The 7,019-nt window shown below is 38.7% G+C and overlaps 1 pseudogene; it reads left to right on the plus strand.

The window, feature by feature from the left end:
• Nucleotides 1-3,998: 3,998 nt before the first annotated feature.
• On the plus strand, nt 3,999-5,205 carry LOC101343676 (golgin subfamily A member 7 pseudogene; annotated as a pseudogene).
• Nucleotides 5,206-7,019: the final 1,814 nt, after the last annotated feature.

Below are 7,019 nucleotides of genomic sequence, written 5' to 3' on the forward strand. Positions count from 1 at the left end.
GCTTCTGAGGGGATAAATTGATAAAACTATTTTGAGAGCAATTTGTCAGGCTCTAATTAAACTGAAACGTGCATAACCAATGACCCAACAATTGTGCTCTTAGTTGAATACCTTGTACAATCCATGACAGACGTACTAGGCCATTTAAATCTGAACATTTATCATGGCATTGTTTATAATACTAGAGACGTGGGAAACGAAGCAAATGCCCGTAACACAGAGAATAGATAAAATACATATATCTATTCATGAAGTTAATTCCTTGGCCATCAGAACTGATAATTTATAATTACATGAAAATAAAATTGGTGTTTATGTTGTTGGGTGCTATCTTAGTTATCTAGTGCTGCTATAACAGAAATACCACAAGTAGATGGCTTTAACAAACAGAAATTTATTCTCTCACAGTCTAGTAGCTACAGCTCTGAATTCAGGGTGCCAGCTCCAGGGGAAGGTTTTCTGTCTCTGTAGGCTCTGGAGGAAGGTCCTTGTCATTGATCTTCCCCTGGTCTAGGAGCTTCTCATCGCAGGGACCCCAGGCCTAAAGGATGTGCTCTGCTCCTGGTACTACTTTCTTGGTGGTATGAGGTCTCCCTGTCTCTCAGCGGGCTTCTCTCTTTTATATCTTGAAAGAAATTGTCTTAAAGCACAACCTAATCTTGCAGATTGAATCCTGCTTCATTAACGTAACTGGTGCTAATCCCACTTCCTTAACATCATAGATGTAGGATTTACAACACATAGGAAATTCACATCAGATGACAAAATGGTGGACAATCACACAATACTGGGAAGCATGGCCTGCTCAAGTTGCTTTTTGGGGGACACAATTCAATCCAAATTGGCACCAAATTGATTCGTACTCATAGGATCACATGTGACAGAGTAGATATTCTTGGCTGTAATCTTTAAGGAAACAGCCAGTTCTTTATACAGCAGAGGCAATGGGTGGGTTCCAACCTCCAACCTTTGGGTTAGCAGCTTAGTGCTTAACTGTCTCACTGCCTTATAAAATACAGTTATTAGAGGAAAATAAAAGAAAAATGTAGGGTAAGGTATAATTTTACCAAATCTGTATGAAATAACAGAAAGAACTCATTGTATATTTATATGGATATTTAACTTGTATGTGAGTAAAAATACAAGAAATTATATTACAAGGATAAGGTCAGACTAATGACATTGGCTGCCCTTAGAACTGGGCCAGGAAAAGGGGCCTATAATCTTTAATAAAAGACCGTTAGACAGACCTACATATTTGTTTAAGTCCCTGGGTTGCACAAACGGTTCAGTGCTCAACTACTATAGCCAAAATGCTGGCAGTTTGAACCCACCCAGAGGCACCTCAGAAAACAAACTGTGCATTCTTCAGTAAGGCCACAGCCTTGAAAACCCCATGGAACAGTGCTACTCTGCACATATGGGGTCACTGTGAGTCAGAACGGACTCAATGGCAACCAACAACAGCAATATATTTCTCTGGTTTCTAAAAGTAACAAAATGTAAGTATATTATTAACTGTTATTTCTAGTTTTGTGGAAATTTTTCTTCTTTTTAAGAATTTTAATGCTTTTCTTTACATTTTACATTCTGTAAAAAAAGAAAAGATTATAATGGCAGTTTGATTTTTCGGTTAAATTTTCAAGCTTGATTTGCGTATGTGTAAAAGAAGGCAAGTTATGGTATTACTGTTTCTGCTACCATTGGAACCTCAAGTATAAATAATAATACAGATATCCAATTCTTCAGTATATTTATTTTACAAAATATATAGCTTTGAGTTAGATTTTCTAGTCGAACAACAATGATCTTTTGTATTATCTCTATAAAACAGAGCTTCACCGACCATGAAGACTGGAAAAGGTGTTCATCGTTAGGTCTTTCTGTTAAAGGCTTTACAAAATCCTAGTTTCTAACAAAGAGCGTACATTTTGTCATCCTGCTGAGGTCTACCAAGCAGCAGATATGTGCACAGACCGCATGATAGCAACGCGAGTTACAGCAGTTGAAAGCATAAAGCTGAACTCTGCATTTGGGATAGACTACATGCAGGACGCAGTCCGCCAGTGATTCATGCTGCCTATGTGTGCAGCTTTTGAGACTTCAACACTTTAAATTAAACAGTATTTTTTTGTAATGTAAAAGTAACTTAACCTTGTAAAAGGCAGTGAAGACAGAACATCAAATCATTAAATATAAATAGGCGATACTTTGAAACACCCAGCTGAGAAAAAGTCCTAGGGAAGTAAAAACCTGCGTTATCATGCCCTACTTCCAAATAAAGTAAGAATCACAGTCAATGATAAGATAGCTGAGTGTTTTTTATTCCCTATATAAATGAAAATGTGTTTTTAAGAACTAATGTATTACTATATTTAATACATTTTATGAATGGTATGTCTGAAGTTATGATTATAATCCCTTTTATATTTTTCCATATACATGTGTAAGCATACACCACTTTATTTTGTTGTGTTATATTTTATTCACTGAATGTAAGGCTTGGATCATTTAGGTGTTCGGCAATGAAGTCAGTTAAAGAATAAGAAAAAAGCTAGGCAAGCCGCAGAATTTCACTCAGATATAGGCAAAACTGTGAAGATCTACTGAAGCACTTTCAAGTTTGAAAAACACAGTGGCTGCACCGATGGGCTCAAACATAGCAATGATTGTGAGGATGGTGCAGGACCCAGCAGTGTTTGGTTCTGCTGTACATAGAGTCTCTGTGAGTAGGAACTGACTCCGCAGCACATAACAACAGCAAAGTTTGAAAAGTTACCTTTGATTTGTAACCACTTAATGTATGTAATATGATGTAATCCCAGGGTCTAAATCAACAAAATCTACAGACTTTAATTAATTGGAATCTTGTCCCCTCAGGACACTTTGTCAGAGATCTCTGAAAGATGAGTCAGCTAGAAAAAAGAAGTCACAGAGATACTGAAATATTGATAGAGCTATTTTATCCTAATGAATAAAATAGCACCGTGGGATCTGTCAGAAGGAGACCTTGTGTAGTGCACAGGGGTTAACGTACTCGGCTGCTAACCAAAAAGTTACAGGTCTAAGTCTACGAAGTGGTGCCTAGGAAGAAAGTATGGCAAGCTACTGGTGAAAAATCAGTAACTGAAAATGCTTAGGAGCACAGTTCCACACTGATACCCTGGGGTCACCATGAGTCAGTCAACTCAATAACAACTGCGCTGGTGATGATGTTGAGATTCCCTTTAGCGCCCTGACTTCCCTGGTGTTTTGGTTTTCCTTTGATATGCAAACATGAAATCCTTTTCTCTATGCAGGAACATGACAGGTATCCGAAACAATCAGCAAGCTAGCCTACCCAGTGAACATTTATTCTCCATTTAGCACTCTGCTTCGATTTTATTTTATTATTTTACTTCTGTTTTTATTTCCCTTCCCTTGTCCAAACACCTTTGTAATATAACTGGGTGGTAACAGTATAGTTGTTGCATAGATTGGCAGACATTTTATCTTTTCAGAATGTCCAGCTTCTCTTCCCATTCAGGACTTAAAATATTATGACTATAAAACTGTAAGAAAATATTTTGAAGATAGAGCAACAGGTCATACAATACGTTTGAACATAAAAACCCCGAAACCGAGTCCACTGCCATCGCCTCGGTTCTGACTCATAGCGACGCCATAGGCTTTCCAAGGCTGTAAATGTCTGTGGAAGCAGATTGCCACATCTTTCCCCCAAGCGCACTGCCACGTATTTCTTGCACGGAGCCACTGGTGGTTTCAAACCTTCAGCTAGCAGTGAGTGCTTTAACTACTGCGCCACCAGGGCTCCTTAAGTTTGAATATAGGGTCTCAGAAAAAGAAATGAATAAAGGATGCCTCCTAGATTTTGTCTGGGTAACTGAGTGAAAAGTTATACCATTTACAGGTTAGGGTGACTACGCAATCGTGAGACTGAAGAGGCGGTTAGGAGAAACAAAATCTTGTTTTCAAACTGCTTTAGGAGGACGAAAGTGATGGGTAAGGCAGAACGACAGCGGCTGGAGGGCAGATGAGGCGGCGCGGCCCATCCTGTCCTCGCTGTGAGGCCGCAGCAGGCACGGGTCTCCGCCAGTGTCCGGGAAGGTCTTCATTCAGCGAGACTACAGGAGTTCCAGATCAAGTTGTCCCCAGAGCTGGAGAACTGGACTGTTAGACAACAGTTTGAAGAAACCATTAGAACTTTAAATAACCTTTATGCAGAAGTAGAGAAGCTCGGAAGCCAATCATATCTTGAAGGCTGTTTGGCTTGTTCAGCTTCATACACCATCTTCCTATGCATGGAAACTCAGTATGAGAAGGTTCTGAAGAAAGTCTGCAAATACATTCAAGAGCAGAATGAGAAGATATATATACTCCCCAAGGCCTCCTCCTGACAGATCCCATTGAGAGAGGACTTCGAGTTATTGAAATTAACCATTTATGAAGACAGAGACATGAGTCCCCGGAAATCCTTTGCTATAGAGTTGATTCTGACTTATAGCAACCCTATAGGACAGAGAAGAACTGCCCCACAGGGTTTCCAAGGAGGGACTGGTGGATTTGAACTGCCGACCTTCTGTTTAGCGGCTGAGCTCTTAGCCACTGCGCCACCAGTGGAAGATAAATCTTAGAATTAAAGATTCCGCCTCAAGCTGGGACCCTCATCTATCCACTGATCGACCGCAGAGTGTCCCCCCATCTCATCTCCAGGGCATTATTCCTTTTATCTGCTGTGAGAGCCAAGGTGCCAATTACTGCAAGAACTAACCTTCTAAAATTCTGTGCCTGGGGTGACCTCTAGCCGCTAGTCATCCACTTTGTGTCTCTAAATTGTGTCGAACTCTGCAATCTTTTTGTTAGTTTCTGATAAAACACAGTGAGGCATTTCACTTTTTTATTCAAAGCCCTTTAATAAAATATGCTGTTGGTCAGCCCAATGCAAAGTTATTTTTTATCTGCTACCACTGGGTTCTCTTTGTTCCTTAGACCAGGTTCCCACATGTCTTTAGACTTCAACAAGTCATATTATAGTCAGTATTCAGTCTTATTCCCCCAAACAATAAAATGCTTTTTTCTCCAGGATTTTCGTGAGGGGTAGATTGTATCTGTGATTTTGTTAATGCATCTCCCAGATCTCAAGGAATTACCAGTTTTGCCATGACTCAGATCTTAAGATCTATTTCTGCTGTTCAGTTTCTCTAACTGAAGCTCACTGGAAAAATAATGTATAAAGTTATTTATTATAGCAATTATTCCTAATTAAAGCCAGTATTTAATGCAGTTTCTTTTTTTTTTTATTTTATGTTATGATTACATTACTATGAATGTTGGAAAGATATGGTATGTGTTGCTTGTTCATTACAAAAATAAGTAAGCACAATAAAGTGGATATTAAAGCCTCAAACAAATAAATGTCTCTGCTGTGTCCCTGAATATGTAATACACAAGTGTAATAAAAATTTTAATTATATTTTTTGTTATAAATATAACTTATGAGGAAAAAATTGATAGGAATAATACTATATATTGCTAATTTTTAACTATCCCTACTGGCAAACCTCATGAATCATAGACCTTGCACAGAAATATACAGTATTCTATGCACAGAAATCTTATGATTGATTCAAGTAAAGTAAGTTAAGTGATTTCCAAGTAAAACTCTCAAGTCTAACTCAATATTTCTAGTCTCCTTTTGCTGTACATTCTTAATATCAGGGCTTCTTATGTCTGTAATTCATCTCTGGGGTTTGAGAGCACTGTACTTGGGAGAAACTTAAGACATATATTAGGAGAGAGTGAAACAGTTACAAATTTTACTTTCAGAGATATTGTAGGTACTAATACTGGATTTAATCTTTCAGATTTAATTTCTGTAATGGGATCATTACTTCTTCAATAAATTCCATAGGTCTGTGTAATATTTTAATTGTATAAAATCCTTTTGTTACTTTGTAGTCTGTAATACTGTGTCTGTCTTCCTTTTAAACACTTTGCATATAACTTCACTGAAATATTAACACATTAGTAAGATTTTCTTAAACACACAATTGAAAAAAAAAAACTGCTTTACATTAGCTGACTCCTTGATATTCAAGTGGAAAAACCAATTAGGCAGTCTGACATGGAAGCACACACTGTAGGTGCCCCACAAAAATCTCCCCTGGGAATGTGTTTACTGCTCAGTGGTACCGTTTACCCAGCTGCTGCATACATCGCCTGCAGAGCTGCTAACACTTGCTCACACATTGCCCTTGGGCTATTGGAAGTACTTCACAGTACACAGTTCCTTCTAGGGGCAGTAGTTAAACGTTTTACCAATACGTAGAGCAAAACCCAATCTTCCTTTCCTCCAAGTGAACAAACTCTGTGGTTTAATTTACAGTATTTAGCTAGAACTGGAAACCCTGGTGGCTTAGTGGTTAAGAGTTTGGTTGCTAACCAAAAGGTTGGCAGTCTGAATCCACCAGGTACTCCTTGGAAACTCCATGGGGCAGTTCTATCCTTTCCTATAGGGTTGCTGTGAGTCAGAATTGACTTGAGGACAACAGGTATCTAGCTAGGACTAGGCTTATCTGAAATCAAATCCTTGCTTGGCTTCTTCCTTTTCTATTCTGCTTTTGCAGGCTCTTTTAGATTACCCCTGACAATACTCCTTTAGTGAATTTCTTACATGTGAATCCCCTTCTGCATCCAGTGGATCTGACCTAATACACAAGTCAATAGAATAATCAGGATTACAAATCCAAGTGTAGAAAATGTCAGCGTAAGTGACATTTAAACACTTGAGTGTTATCTGGGAGATAAATATGTATATATATACACACACCTATATATATATATATGGAGCCCTGCTGGTATAGTGGTTAAGAGCTCGGCAGCTAACCAAAAGGTTGGCAGTTCAAATCCACCAGCCGCACCTTGGAAACCCTATGGGCCAGTTCTATGCTGTCCTATAGGGTCACTACGAGTCAGAACCTACTCCATAGCACCCAACAACAACAACAACAACAAATATA

Source organism: Trichechus manatus, unplaced genomic scaffold, assembly GCF_000243295.1.
Source record: "Trichechus manatus latirostris isolate Lorelei unplaced genomic scaffold, TriManLat1.0 scaffold00013, whole genome shotgun sequence".
NCBI lineage: Eukaryota > Metazoa > Chordata > Mammalia > Sirenia > Trichechidae > Trichechus > Trichechus manatus.